Source organism: Salvelinus alpinus, chromosome 2 (assembly GCF_045679555.1).
Source record: "Salvelinus alpinus chromosome 2, SLU_Salpinus.1, whole genome shotgun sequence".
Classification (NCBI taxonomy): Eukaryota; Metazoa; Chordata; class Actinopteri; order Salmoniformes; family Salmonidae; genus Salvelinus; species Salvelinus alpinus.
This window is the reverse complement of record NC_092087.1, coordinates 110,800,603-110,816,798: the sequence shown is the minus strand read 5'-3', so window position 1 is coordinate 110,816,798 and position 16,196 is coordinate 110,800,603. Positions and strand designations below refer to the sequence as shown.

At 39.3% G+C, this 16,196-nt stretch overlaps 3 protein-coding genes across 3 annotated transcripts in view; 2 read left to right on the top strand and 1 right to left on the bottom strand.

Annotated features, from left to right (window-relative positions):
• The window catches only part of LOC139548984 (zinc finger protein 180-like), a 347,214-nt gene extending 342,528 nt beyond the window's left edge, over positions 1–4,686 (top strand). The window contains exon 3 of the transcript XR_011669812.1: positions 4,252–4,686. The gene's annotated coding sequence lies outside the window, so the exon portion shown is untranslated. The remainder of the gene's footprint in view (positions 1–4,251) is intronic.
• The window catches only part of LOC139548189 (zinc finger protein ZFP2-like), a 249,135-nt gene that overhangs the window by 13,303 nt on the left and 219,636 nt on the right, over positions 1–16,196 (top strand). The window lies entirely within an intron of this gene.
• LOC139548016 (zinc finger protein 420-like) overlaps positions 1–16,196 on the bottom strand; it is a 96,727-nt gene that overhangs the window by 42,555 nt on the left and 37,976 nt on the right. The window lies entirely within an intron of this gene.

The following is a 16,196-nucleotide window of genomic DNA, read 5'->3' as shown; positions in this document are numbered from 1 at the left end:
TGTCAACAAAAAAAAAAGGTTCATTACTCAATGATTTGAGCGACACAGAATTTAGAACAGCCACATTTTATAGATGAAGTCACACGCCGTAGCAGCGTAGCCATTATGTCATATATTAAACCACTGGCCGTGTTCGAGAGCATCAAATCCATGCTGCGTTGTGGGTAAACGGTGACTGGCTGACTGATTTATAAATAATAATGAGTAGTTATTAATGATGAAAGGTGATTTGTAAATTAGTCAGTCAGCAGCCACGTGCACTGTCGGCTGCAATGTCGAACGAGCACAATACCAAACCAATCAGGTGTTCGACGAAATTACTCTTCAGACGTCATTGATCACGTGCTGCTGATAAATTTACACTGCTTTGAATTATACCGCTTAGCGACTTCAGTACATGCCTCATAGCTCCAGTCTTAAACTTAACCCGGATCCTGCTGAAGAAGAGAAGGTCTGCTGGATGGAGAAAGAAGCTCTCGTGAAGGAGGAGGGGGAAGAGGAGGCTGTTACAATACAAAAACAAGTAGAGAGTGAGGCTGTTACAGTGAAATAATTATTATTGAAAAATATAACAAATGCCTCATGAGCTTAGTTCAACTGTTTGCCCCATCAGAACCCCAAATAAGCTTTTTTTACTCCAATGTTTAGAAACAATGTAAATCAACCATGTATAGCCTCAACATGGTTAAAACTATAATGTTGATATCATGGATGGTCAGTCCTTTCATCCATAGTCTGTCTATGAATTTGAGAGTAGTTACATTTCTCCAGCCCCATCCATCATTTTATGACCAAAACAGTGGTGGAATTACTGCTTGGTTATTGGTTGAACTGCAGATTTGTTGGTTGATTGATGTGTCGCTTTTTTAAAGGGGCAACCTAGTTTTTAAACAAACAAAATGGCTGCCCAGAGTCCTGAGCTGTGTTAGAATACTCATACTAAATATACTACTTGTGAAGTAAATTGAGTATATAGTCTGCTTATTGGTCATAGTATGATGTAGTTAGTATGCCAAAAATTCCCGGATGTCGTACTAAATTCGCCAAAATATGACGTATACATGCAGTACTTTAGGGCCCATAATGCAATTCTTCAGGAAATGGGCGTGGCTTCAACGTTTTGAGATTTGAAGAAAATGGGGGAAAATATGCAGCTGAAGTCCAACGAGAGAGCGGATACAAATGAACTGCTTTAAATAATTATGACAAATGTTGAGCAATGCAATAAAGTAATGACTTTTCAAATAAGTTACGTTACACGTTATGTTAGCTACACTATCCTTACAAAACGCATAGCATATCTTTACAGCAGTATGTACCAGTATGTGAGCTAGCTACCTAACGTTAGTTGGCTACTTATACATCAGACTTGCCAGTATAGTAACTATATTCTAACTAACTACCCAATATTTATTGACTTGATTAGAGCGCAGAATAACTGATGTATTTAATAACGCTCAACACCCGTTGAATACAGTTCGTCACCAACGCTCTGGATAACATGAAAACAGCCTAACCAGTTCTGCTAGGGCAAGTAAAATGGTAAGAGTGAGGTTTTCTCTCATTTGTGTCTAGCAATCTATCCAACGTTAGCCAGTTAGCTTGGGTGCTTTACTGTCATTGTGAGGTCAGAACGCTTGGATCGACCCTACTCCTCAGCCATATAGTATTTGTTTACAAACAGTGGCGTTATACGAGCTTATGTTTTGGTTTCTGGTGGGGTAATACGGTTAAAACATTTGAGGCATTTATAAGTTATATTCTTCCAAGAATCAATGGTTATATAGTAAATGGGTCTTTCTATAACTGCCAGTGTAGATTTCCTGTTGGGGTCAAATTGTTAGAGCTGTTGATAAGTCATTGTATAATATTCTGGCAATTCTTTTCATGCCATTACATAAATGTGAAATATTGTATTTTCTTAGCAAGGTGTTGCTTAAATAATGTTAGCTGCTAATCGCTAGTTAGCGGGCTAGCTAGCTTGCTAAATGTATTAAGAGTCAGAGCAAACGTAGCTAGCTAATACTGCCTGGTACCAGTGCTGGTGTAGGCCTAGATAAGCATGTTTGTGCAGCGGTATCTTATCAGAGAGGAGTAAGCGAAGTATGAATATGTTAGCTAGCTAGCCGGCTACATGAAGTAAAAAAACAACATGTAATGTAACATCTAATTAGGGTCAACTGGAAACACTGACCAACACTTTGGTTCCTACCATGTCTTCTTCTCTGAGGTGTATTGTCAGACGACACTCATCAGGTGTATTGCTGCCACCTACTGTACGGGGTTGTAAAAAATAACCAAAATGCAAAGAAAAATGGGAAAATTTCGTCTGAAGTCCTGGAGATCCAGAAATCTATTTGCCGGCTTCACAATCATGTCTAGCTTCTTAGATGTCTTATTAGTTTATTATTAATGCAATTTATCACTGCAGCAGTGAGGGCAATGCAAATGCAAATGCATGCTTATTAGTAACTGGAATAAGCAATTTCATAAATGCGTGCAGCGTCTGGTTGCTCCTCATTACATACCACAGAGCAGCAAATATTCGATACATCCTCAACATTGGAATCACCTGTTTTTTATTAAATAATTGAGACACACAAATGACTGGAGGGAACCAGAGATCAAGATAGCCTAACAATAAGGAAAAAAACTCTTCCTTAGCATTCTTCTCACACTGCGGCTGGCCTTCGTAAATTCTGACGTTATGCTCCTGAAGTTTCCAGTAATAGGCTACAACAGCAGTCGGCAACCTTTTCCATTTGTAGTGCCAATTTATCTGACCATTTCTACTGATCTGGTGCCAGTTATGATTTTCATATTCACATTTTACTGGAACAGTTTAATTTAATTTATAATAGTAATAATTATTATAATAGTCTTTGTATCTCAAAATCATTATCTGTGATTAATCTACAATCTATCTAAATGAAAATTATACAAATCTAAATAACTTTTATTGCCATTGCCAACTATGTAGAAATAGCCTACATAAAGCCAACAAATAAAAACAGCTAGAAAATATCCAGATAAAAATAAATCACATTGGATGCGCATGGCCTGTCTACATAGAACTTGAAACATTGTATCAACTATCACCTAGTTCGATCCGAAACTTGATTTAAAATATTCTGGGCCCTGAGAGTTTCCCGCGCCAGTGAGATTGGGACAGACACAGCTGTAGGCTGTTTGTGTAAGGGATAAGAAGTAATCAGGTATTTTATGACATTTCCACTGGATCAGAGCATTACATTTTTCCATTTCATGTTGAGTGGTTATCAAGACTGAGAGCTGGAAATATTTTACAAAGATTTTGAGGAACTATTGTCATTCGCCAATTGATTTTAGTAAGACTTTGTTTACTTGCTGTTTGAGGTGAAGAAAAAATTACTTTGAGAAGCTCCACAAATCATTAGTGGTGGTGCGTAAATACTATCAGACATCCCCAAATAGGTGCATCGCTCTCTGACCTCTGTTTGCTAAAACGCAATTTGGTTTCCCCTAACAACAACATAGACCTACTGTAGGACCCATAACTTCACCTAACAACAACATAGACCTACTGTAGGACCCATAATTTCACCTAACAACAACATAGACCTACAGAAAGGTGCCTATATTGGAGACCAAAAGTTGTCTGACACACTGCTTAGGATTTCAACAACTTCAAAAACGTATTTCTAGCATACAATTGTCGATAATACTACAAATGTGAAAACAAGACAAAATATGACTATTGTTGTTCACTTGATTAAGACAAATGTCAAATAATGAACATTCATTACAGACGTCATTGTTTGTACAACGTCATGGCTACGCTGTTGGCATCACCTTTTTACAGTAGATTTTTGCTGTTGTGGGCCTTAAACCACCTGTCTGACTTTGTTGTTCACACAGGAGAGAGACGTGACTATCGTGGATCCTCTGGGGGGCCTCAACAACCTCATGATGCTGAAGAGGCAGAGAAGAGTTTCTCCACATCAAAACACCTCAAGAAACACCAGCAGAGACCCATAGGGAAGAAATCTCACTTCTGCTCTGACTGTGGGAAAGGTTGCACATGTTCATCAGAACTTAAAACACACCAGAGAACACACACAGGAGAGAAACCGTATAGCTGTAATCAATGTGACAAGAGATACTCTGATAAAAGATATCTGATCAAACATCAGAAAATACATACATGAATGAGTTGTTTAATGATATCAATGAAATAATGTCACAATGTAGAATGTTTTAACATTGTAGTAGGAGTATTTTAATGATGTCACAATGTGGGATGTTTTAACATTGTAGTAGGAGAATTTTAATGATGTCACAATGTAGAATGTTTTAACATTGTAGTAGGAGTATTTTAATGATGTTCTACCTTATCGTTTGCCCTGTTCAATTGATTGCAGCATGATATGGATATTAGCCTCAGGGGAAAATCCAGGCTCTGAATTGAAAGAGTATTATTTAACAAAAAGTGACTAACAAAAAAAAGAGCTGTGTTACACTTACTGCGTTGGTGACCCACTTTAATCAAAATGCAGCACTTCAAAATGTAGCTTGCTGTTTTCTACAAGTTGAAAAAGCTGCTTGTTTAAAAAAATACATGTAAGATGATAATTGTTGCAGATGTTTGTGTATATACACACATGAAAGCAGTATAATAAATTGGTCTATAATCAATTGTATTAACAATCTGACATCACTCCAGTATTTCTTGACAACATTCAAATGCTAATTGTCTTTATTCCACTACTGAAGAAGCATGACTCAAATCACCTCATATTTCAAACATCCAGCCTGACAAAAGATACATGTTTTATTATTCCATGCCTCACCATTAAGTGAAGTATTGCCAATACATATTAACAAAGGGGTGTACATTTGGTTTTGATTTTCATATTTAAAATTCATGTAACATTTAGTATTCATAATTATTTATGCAACCAGCTGACCGTTTTTGGGTATAATTATATTGACAATGTTTCCCTTCTTTTAGAATATCAGGGTTCATTCTCAGATGTGCCAACCCAAATGCATGACATTGGGGACTGGGCCCGATCCAACATGACTATCGAGTGAACCCTGAAAAGAGAGAGAAGCTCCGCAGAGGTGGAAAGTTACTACGGATATTGCAGGAGTTGGTTGCTGATTGTCTCGAGGGTGGGCAGTCAACAAGTTTTGCGTTTAGCCAGTGCGTTGCCATGGATCACTATTTATTTTGACTGCACGTTTTTCCATATTGGAGATGGGTTTTGTTTGGGCTCGTTTCAAGGGAAAGAGAGTTCTAGAAGCTAGTTAGTTTTAGGTTTCTTTGTGGGAAAAATAAATATTGTTTTTAATTGTTGTTAGACAGACACCATGTTTATATTGTAGAAGGTGAAGCATTGTAGTTGATTATAATGTGAAATGGAAGTTGTTTTCTGTTGGTGGTGAGCAAACTCTTAAGGTGTTAGTCTTTGATCTTCCATTTATGTTTTGAGGTTGGACTTAATCACGTATAGCTCGTTAGCACGTAGGACGCACTGATTGGTGTCACCTCGTTAGTCAGTATGTGTTACACCTGTCCTGGCTTGTCATCTCGTTAGTGGGAAGGTGTTTCACCTGAGCTGGTCCAGGTTCTATTTAAGAGTGTCTGGCCCAGTGCTCCAGTTGTCTTGATAGATGTGGAGAGTCAACACCTTTAGTTGAGCCACCTTTTTGGTTTGCTTCCTGTCTTTAAGTTTGGTGTGGGTTGTTCTTTAGTTTTTCTCTTCTTGGGCAGATTTAGTGGGTCTCATTGTGGGTGTCTTTTATGTCCCAGTTGTTGTTACTAGTCAACTTTCAGTGGACACTGAGAGCAAAACTGTAACATTAAGTTATAATACTTTTATTGGATCAAATGGTTGTTTTATGCAACAGAATAGAGGGTTCTTAGAACTATTGTGTCTGTGTTCTACTGAGGATGGATCTCTGGGAGAAAACATTGACAGGAGATTTACAATGTCTTTTGGGTGATATAACCTAAAGAGACCACATTCCAGAGCATGAGTTAACGTTTCTGTTCTATATGGTACCAGGGAGAGATGACCCCAGGGCCAGACCCTGGTCTCTACACAAAGAGTACTGTTTTTACAGCAGATACTGTCTGCTGAGAATTATAAGTATCTCTCATACAAATCTAAACCTTGTGACCCGTTCTGTACATCTATTATCGGTCATGTAGGTTGAAAGGAGAGTATCTTAGCTATAAAAGACCTTTGTACTTTTGTCCTGTTGGTCGACCAGCCATCATTATCGTAGAGCACTCAATTGATTCACTTTATATGTGTACGTTGTATTGACCTGCTCCCTTATTAATAAGTGAATAAAGATTTAGTTTAAGAATAACTCTGACTTGTGTGGTAAGTTTCTCTCCTCATTTGATATTTAAGAAGTTAACCACCACATTTGGCGATGGGGATGTGAATCTTCACTTGGTGACCGCTCCTGATGACCTGGCTCCTGACGACCTGGGTAAATGACCTGGCTCCTGACGACCTGGGTAAATGACCTGGCTCCTGACGACCTGGGTAAATGCCCTCAAACCTAGTTTAAAAAAAAAAGAGGTGAGCGAAACATGCAAAGTGTAGTTTATATAAAAGTCTAGTAAGCTCTGAGTGTGTATTCCTGTGTGAGCGGGGCACCTTGGAGGTGTAGACAGGGCCGAGTCAGTGGAGGATGATCTGAGAGTCAGTCGACTCTCACACTCTCTCACTCTAGATTAATTTCTGAGAACATCTGAAAAGATAATTTGTACACATTTGTATGCTAATAGATTTCAGTTCGTATTGACTGCTATGTAGGTTAAATGTACACTTCAAATGCAGCTGTCCTACAACATATCTGTACCTTCTTCTTGATCCCAATTGCATTGTGTCCATGTTCTGTCCTATAAGAATTTCAAAGGAAGAGAAAATGTGTCAAGCAATTAAATATATATATTAAATAATTATTGAAAGATAAATGGCATTGACATACAATGTAATCTAATGTTACATGTACATTACATTACATTACATTACTTTACGTACATATTCTTTATCCCTTTACACTTGTGTGTATAAGGTAGTAGTTGTGGAATTGTTAGGTTAGATTACTTGTTGGTTATTACTGCATTGTCGGAACTAGAAGCACAAGCATTTCGCTACACTCGCATTAACATCTGCTAACCATGTGTATGTGACAAATAAAATTTGATTTGATTTGAAAATAGAGGAACATATTGGAGAAAGCACTAGCCAATACAGTACTGCCAAACAGGCCTAATATCACATTTCAAGAGATCTTTGTTCACAAATTGTTCAATATTTTATCAGGCTGACTTGAAAGATTATACGCAACATTTTGCTGAGTGGCAATACTGTGTTTGGATTCTGAAGGGCATGTATACTAAAGAGGTAGTCTAGACACTGTATTAATACCATTATGCATTTGAATCCCATCTACAGCTACCATCTAAGATATTAATTTCCCTCCACAAGGGGGCGTACATGTAACGTTTCCAAAATGGGATAGTATTGTACATGTAATTTTTCCAAAATGGGATAGTATTGTCCATATAACGTTTCCAAAATGGGATAGTATTGTCCATATAACGTTTCCAAAATGGGATAGTATTGTACATGTAACGTTTCCAAAATGGGATAGTATTGTACATGTAACGTTTCCAAAATGAGATAGTATTGTAGATAGTAACGTTATGCCCCCTTGTGAGTTAATAGTATTGCATGCTGTAGCAGGCTATATAAAGAGGAAGACCTCCATTGACGATTCAGTTCGTTGTAACATCTCGTCTGGACAGGTCACCGTCCTTAGTTAGTTAGCTAGTTCATTATCACAAAAGTGAGAACTGCTCTAGATTGGAAACTTACGCTAATGAGTGTAAAGCCATGTTGGCTTTATGGAAACGATATACAATATATGGGAAAGAATATAGTTGAGGGAAATAATCCAAACCTAGTTGTGCCTAGTTAGGACATAACGTTATCGAATTAGATAACGGTACTGTACTGTAGCTCATACAACGCCGACGGTCAAACCCGTTACTAATTAGCTATAGTAACGTTATGGAAGATATTCACAGAAAACAATTCATTGTCTTCGTTATTCATTATTAGTATGTTATATTATTATAATAAATGATTTCGAGACATATTCAGAGCCAAACATCAACCCAACTTAACCTTTTTAACTGTTGTCGCATCCAAACTTGTCACCATCGTTTTCAGTTGTAATTGCGAAGTTCCCGGAAGAAGTCCAGCAACAACGGAGGTTCCTTGATGAACCCACCTTCTAACAAGTTCTTTGAAGAACCTTTTGGGGCTGTTTTTCATTGACCAAGAACCCTACGGTTCTTAGGGGATCTGAGAACAACTCCAGTTGAACCCTTCATTTTTAGAGTTGTAGTCGGCTCTATTTACTCTCAGATTCAAAACATGATGATTAGCATCAACGATCAAGTCAGCTGCTGCTGCTCCAATACAGTATGAGGTGAGACGGTGAACTGATGTTGAACCGGGCAGTCAGCTGCTGCTGCTCCAATACAGTATGAGGTGAGACGGTGAACTGATGTTGAACTGGGCAGTCAGCTGCTGCTGCTCCAATACAGTATGAGGTGAGACGGTGAACTGATGTTGAACCGGGCAGTCAGTCTTTCATTCTGTACTATGAGTCTATCAAATCAAATCAAATTGTATTAGTCACATGCCCCGAATACAACAGGTGAAATGCTTACAGTGAAATGCTGACTTACTACCTAAACAACAATGCAGTTTTAAAAAAGTATTAAAGAGCAGAAGTTAAATAACAATATCTAAACTATATACAGGGGGGTACCGGTACAGAGTCAATGTGGAGGCTATATACAGGGGGTACCGGTACAGAGTCAATGTGTAGACTATATACAGGGGGGTACCGGTACAGAGTCAATGTGGAGACTAAATACAGGGGGTACCGGTACAGAGTCAATGTGGAGACTATATACAGGGGGTACCGGTACAGAGTCAATGTGTAGACTATATACAGGGGGGTACCGGTACATAGTCAATGTGTAGACTATATACAGGGGGTACCGGTACAGAGTCAATGTGTAGACTATATACAGGGGGTACCGGTACAGAGTCAATGTGGAGACTATATACAGGGGGTACCGGTACAGAGTCAATGTGGAGACTATATACAGGGGGTACCGGTACATAGTCAATGCGGAGACTATATACAGGGGGTACCGGTACAGAGTCAATGCGGAGACTATATACAGGGGGTACCGGTACAGAGGCAATGTGCGGGGGCACCGGTTATTCGAGGTAATTGAGGTAATATGTACATGTAGGTAGAGTTAGACCATGGTTCTTGGTCTACTTCCGGCGCCGACCGAGATGGCCGCCTCGCTTCGCGTTCCTAGGAAACTATGCAGTATTTTGTTGTTTTATGTGTTATTCCTTACATTGGTACCCCAGGTAATCTTAGGTTTCATTACATACAGTCGGGAGGAACTACTGAATATAGGATTAACGTCAACTCACCATCGTTACAACCAGGAATATGACTTTCCCGAAACGGATCTGGTGTTTTGCCTTCCACCCAATACAATGGATCTGATCCCAGCCGGTGACCCTAAACAACGACGCCGAAAACGGGGCAAACGAGGCGGTCTCCTGGTCAGGCTTCGAGAGACGGGCACATCGCGCTCCACTCCCTAGCATACTACTCGCCAATGTCCAGTCTCTTGACAATAAGGTTGATGAAATCCAAGCAAGGGTAGCATTCCAGAGAGACATCAGGGATTGTAATGTTCTTTGCTTCACGGAAACATGGCTAACTCGAGAGACGCTAACGGAGTCGGTACAGCCAGCCTGTTTCTTCACGCATCGCGCCGACAGAAACAAACATCTTTCTGGTAAGAAGAGGGGCAGGGGTGTATGCCTTATGATCAATGAGACGTGGTGTGATCATAACAACATACAGGAACTCAAGTCATTCTGTTCACCAGATTTAGAATTCCTCACAATCAAATGTCGACCGCATTATCTCCCAAGGGAATTCTATTCGATTTATAATAACAGCCGTATATATTCCCCCCCAAGCAGACACATCGATTGCCCTGAACGAACTTTATCTGACTCTTTGTAAACTGGAAACCACACACCCTGAGGCTGCATTCATCGTAGCTGGGGATTTTAACAAGGCTAATCTGAAAACAAAACTCCCTAAATTCTATCAGCATATTGATTGTGCTACCAGGGCTGGTAAAACCTTGGATCATTGTTATACTAACTTCCGCGACGCATATAAGGCCCTCCCCCGCCCTCCTTTCGGAAAAGCTGACCACGACTCCATTTTGTTGCTTCCAGCCTTCAAACAGAAACTAAAACAGCAAGCTCCCGCGCTCAGGTCTGTTCAACGCTGGTCCGACCAATCTGATTCCACGCTTCAAGACTGCTTCGATCACGTGGATTGGGATATGTTCCGCATTGCGTCCAACAACAACATTGACGAATATGCTGATTCGGTGAGCGAGTTCATTAGAAAGTGCATTGACGATGTCGTACCCACAGCAACGATTAAAACATTCCCAAACCAGAAACCGTGGATTGATGGCAGCATTCGCGTGAAACTGAAAGCGCGAACTACTTCTTTTAACCAGGGCAAGGTGACCGGAAACATGATCGAATACAAACAGTGTAGCTATTCCCTCTGCAAGGCAATCAAACAAGCTAAGTCCCAGTATAGAGACAAAGTAGAGTCGCAATTCAACAGCTCAGATACAAGAGGTATGTGGCAGGGTCTACAGTCAATCACGGATTACAAAAAGAAAACCAGCCCCGTTGTGGACCAGGATGTCTTGCTCCCAGACAGATTAATAACTTTTTTGCTTGCTTTGAGGACAATACAGTGCCACTGACACAGCCCGCTACCAAAACCTGCGGGCTCTCCTTCACTGTAGCCGAGGTGAGTAAAACATTTAAACGTGTTAACCCTCGCAAGGCTGCAGGCCCAGACGGCATTTCCAGCCAGAGCATGCGCAGACCAGCTGGCTGGTGTGTTTACGGACATATTCAATCAATCCTTATCCCAGTCTGCTGTTCCCACATGCTTCAAGAGGGCCACCATTGTTCCTGTTCCCAAGAAAGCTAAGGTAACTGAGCTAAACGACTACCGCCCCGTAGCACTCACTTCCGTCATCATGAAGTGCTTTGAGAGACTAGTCAAGGACCATATCACCGCCACCCTACCTGACACCCTAGACCCACTCCAATTTGCTTACCGACCCAACAGGTCCACAGACGACGCAATCGCAACCACACTGCACACTGCCCTAACCCATCTGGACAAGAGGAATACCTATGTGAGAATGCTGTTCATCGACTACAGCTCAGCATTTAACACCATAGTACCCTCCAAACTCGTCATCAAGCTCGAGAGCCTGGGTCTTGACCCCGCCCTGTGCAACTGGGTCCTGGACTTCCTGACGGGCCGCCCCCAGGTGGTGAGGGTAGGTAACAACATCTCCACCCCGCTGATCCTCAACACTGGGGCCCCACAAGGGTGCGTGCTCAGCCCCCTCCTGTACTCCCTGTTCACTCATGAATGCACGGCCAGGCACGACTCCAACACCATCATTAAGTTTGCCAATGCCACAACAGTGGTAGGCCTGATCACCAACAACTACGAGACAACCTATAGGGAGGAGTTCTGGCCGTGTGGTGCCAGGAAAACAACCTCTCCCTCAATGTGATCAAGACAAAGGAGATGATTGTGGACTACAGGAAAAGGAAGACCGAGCACGCCCCCATTCTTATTGACAGGGCTGTAGTGGAGCAGGTTGAGAGCTTCAAGTTCCCTGGTGTCCACATCACTAACAAACTATCACGGTCCAAGCACACCAAGACAATCGTGAAGACGGCACGACAAAACCTATTCCCCCTCAGGAGACTGAAAAGATTTAGCATGGGTCCTCAGATCCTCTAAAGGTTCTACAGCTGCACCATCGAGAGCATCCTGACTGGTTGCATCCCTGCCTGGTATGGCAACTGTTCTGCCTCCGACCGCAAGGCACTACAGAGGGTAGTGCGAACAGCCCAGTACATCATTTTTTTTCTTATTATTATTTGTACTTTTTTAAAACGGCATTGTTGGTTAAGCAGCAGCGGGAGCACGCACCCCTGAGGGGCCACTGTGTTGAGGATCAGCATGGCAGATGTGTTGTTACCTACCATTAAAAATCATGAGCTGGCGCACACCCAGAAAAATAGTTTATGTTAGGTAGGTGCTGACTAACGGCGAATAAACTATAAACTATCAAAATAAAGAAAGTCTCACACTCCACGTATAAACTCCCAGCAATTTAATGGGTATTTACCAACGTTTCGGCATCACTGTGCCTTCCTCAGGGTGATGTCATTAATACTTTAACCAGGTTATGTAGACAAACAGTGCAATTAGTGTAACCAATGACAATAGTGAGGGGTGTGTCATAATGATTAAGTTAATTAAAATTAATTAGTGAAACTGTTAAAAAAATAGTATATGGCATATTAAATATATTACGGTATTGTTATCATATAGAAACATCATGGAATATTGTACATCATATTAAATATATTACTCTATTGTTATCATATAGAAACATCATGGAATATTGTACATCATATTAAATATATTACTCTATTGTTATCATATAGAAACATCATGGAATATTGTACATCATATTAAATATATTACTCTATTGTTATCATATAGAAACATCATGGAATATTGTACATCATATTAAATATATTACTCTGTTATCATATAGAAACATCATGGAATATTGTACATCATATTAAATATATTACTCTATTGTTATCATATAGAAACATTATGGAATATTGTACATCATATTAAATATATTACTCTATTGTTATCATATAGAAACATCATGGAATATTGTACATCATATTAAATATATTACTCTATTGTTATCATATAGAAACATCATGGAATATTGTACATCATATTAAATATATTACTCTATTGTTATCATATAGAAACATCATGGAATATTGTACATCATATTAAATATATTACTCTATTGTTATCATATAGAAACATCATGGAATATTGTACATCATATTAAATATATTACTCTATTGTTATCATATAGAAACATCATGGAATATTGTACATCATATTAAATATATTACTCTATTGTTATCATATAGAAACATCATGGAATATTGTACATCATATTAAATATATTACTCTATTGTTATCATATAGAAACATCATGGAATATTGTACATCATATTAGCATCAACATACATTATTGTATCATTCAATTTCACATAATAAGGATATTTAATATTTAAAAGTACAGAAGTCAGAACCCATCACCTGCTATGTAAAAGAGACAGAAGAAGGCACAATGGTCAATGCTACCTGGGATCCTTGGGACATCCCTACCCTAAACCCTAACCTTAACCCCTACCTTAACCCTTTTAAATGTCAACTTTAACGGGTTGGGACATCCCAAGGATGTATCTCTACCTGAAAATACATGATCTAAGTGATTGATAGTTGGTATTCAGCAGTCAAAAATACTTATTCACTTTAATGAACTACTAAAATTGTGATTTTGTTAGACAGCATAGACAGCAGCTCGACACTTTATTGACTGACTGATCCATTCATCCTTCCATCCCTCCTCAGCCTTCCTCTCCTCTGAAGACCCAGTGAGGGTGGAGCTCAGTCAGAGAGCTGTTGAGGGACTGGTTAGGAAGAACACTTCTACAGCCAGAGAGGTGAGAGGTCACAGATGGTTTAGATGATAAATAGGTGTAACACATACTGACTAACGAGGTGACACCAATCAGTGCGTCCTACGTGCTAACGAGCTATATGTGCTAATGAGCTATACTTACTAAAGTCCAATCTCAAAACATAAATGGAAAAACCAAAGCCTGTAAAACCTTCCCCCTTAAGACAACAAATATATCCTATGTTTTTGTTGGACAAGTTTGCTCACCCCCGACAGAAAACAACTTCCATTTCACATTATAATCAACTACATTGCTTCTACAATATAAACATGGTGTCTACTGGCTGTCAACAATTAAAAACAAGAATAAACACATTTCTAAATAATAATATACAATCGTATCTTTTCTCCTTTTTCTTTCTATAGAATCCAAAAACTCACTAGCTTCTAGAACTCTCGTCTTCCTAAAACTCACTAGCTTCTAGAACTCGTGTCTTCCTAAAACTCACTAGCTTCTAGAACTCTCGTCCCCTTGGAACGAGCCCAAACAAAACTCATCTCCAATAAAGCCTGTAACACCTTCCCCCTTTATTTTTGTTGGACAAGTTTGCTCACCCCCAACAGAAAACAACTTCCATTTCACATAATCAACTACAATGCTTCTACAATATAAACTTAGTGTCTGCTGGCTGTCAACAATAAAAAACAAGAGAAAACACATTTCTAAATAATAATATACAATCGTATTATTTTTTAAATCCTTTTTCTTTCAATATAATCTTAAAACTCACTAGCTTCAAGAACTCTCGTCCCCTTGGAACGAGCCCAAACAAAACCTTGTCTCCAATACGGAAAAACGTTCAGTCAAAATAAATTGTGATCCATGGCAACGCACTGGCTAAAAGCAAAACTTGTTGACTGCCCACCCTTGAGACAATCAGCAACCAACTCCTGCAATATCCGTAGTAACTTTCCACCTTACTTCTCTCTCTCTTTTCAGGGTTCACTCGATAGGCATGTTGTTGGATCGGGGCCCAGTCCCCAATGTCATGCATTTGGGTTAGCACATCTGAGAATGAATCCTGATACTCTAAAAGCAGAGCAACATTGTCAATATAATTGTACCCCAAAAATGGTCAGCTGGTTGCATAAATAATTATTACATGAATTGTAAATATGAAATATAAAAACCAAATGTACAACCCTTTGTTAATATGTAGTGGCAATAATTAACTTAATGGTGAGGCATGGAATAATAAAACATGTATCTTTTGTCAGGCTGAATGTTTGAAATATGAGGTGATTTGAGTCGTGCTTCTTCAGTAGTGGAATAAACACAATTAGCATTTGAATGTTGTCAAGAAATACTGGAGTGATGTCAGATTGTTAATAAAATTGATTATAGACCAATTTATTATACTGCTTTCATGTGTGTATATACACAAACATCTGCAACAATTATCATATTACATGTATTTTTTTAAACAAGCAGCTTTTTCAACTTGTAGAAAACAGCTAGCTACATTTTGAAGTGCTGCATTTTGATTAAAGGGGGTCACCAACACAGTAATTGTAACACAGCTCTTTTTTTGTTAGTCACTTTTTGTTAAATAATACTCTTTCAATTCAGAGCCTGGATTTTCCCCTGAGGCTAATATCCATATCATGATGCAATCAATTGAACAGGGCAAAGGATAAGGTAGAACATCATTAAAATACTCCTACTACAATGTTAAAACATTCTACATTGTGACATCATTAAAATACTCCTACTACAATGTTAAAACATTCTACATTGTGACATCATTAAAACACTCCTACTACAATGTTAAAACATTCTACATTGTGACATTATTTCATTGATATCATTAAACAACTCCTTCATGTATGTATTTTCTGATGTTTGATCAGATATCTTTTTATCAGAGTATCTCTTGTCACATTGATTACAGCTATAAGATTTCTCTCCTGTGTGTTTTCTCTGGTGTGCAGTCAGAGAGCTAGATGTAGTAAAACTCATCCCACATTGATCACAGCTATACGGTTTCTCTCCTGTGTGTGTTCTCTGGTGTCTTATCAGATTGCTTGATTTAGTAAAACTCATCTCACATTGATCACAGCTATAAGGTTTCTCTCCTGTGTGTGTTCTCTGGTGTAAAGTCAGAGAGCCAGATGTAGTCAAACTCTTCCCACATTGATCACAGCGTTACGATTTCTCTCCTGTGTGTGTTCTCTGGTGTAAAGTCAGAGAGCCAGATGTAGTCAAACTCTTCCCACATTGATCACAGCTATACGGTTTCTCTCCTGTGTGTGTTCTCTGGTGTGTTTTAAGTTCTGATGAACATGTGCAACCTTTCCCACAGTCAGAGCAGAAGTGAGATTTCTTCCCTGTGGGTCTCTGCTGGTGTTTCTTGAGGTGTTTTGATGTGGAGAGACTCTTCTCTGC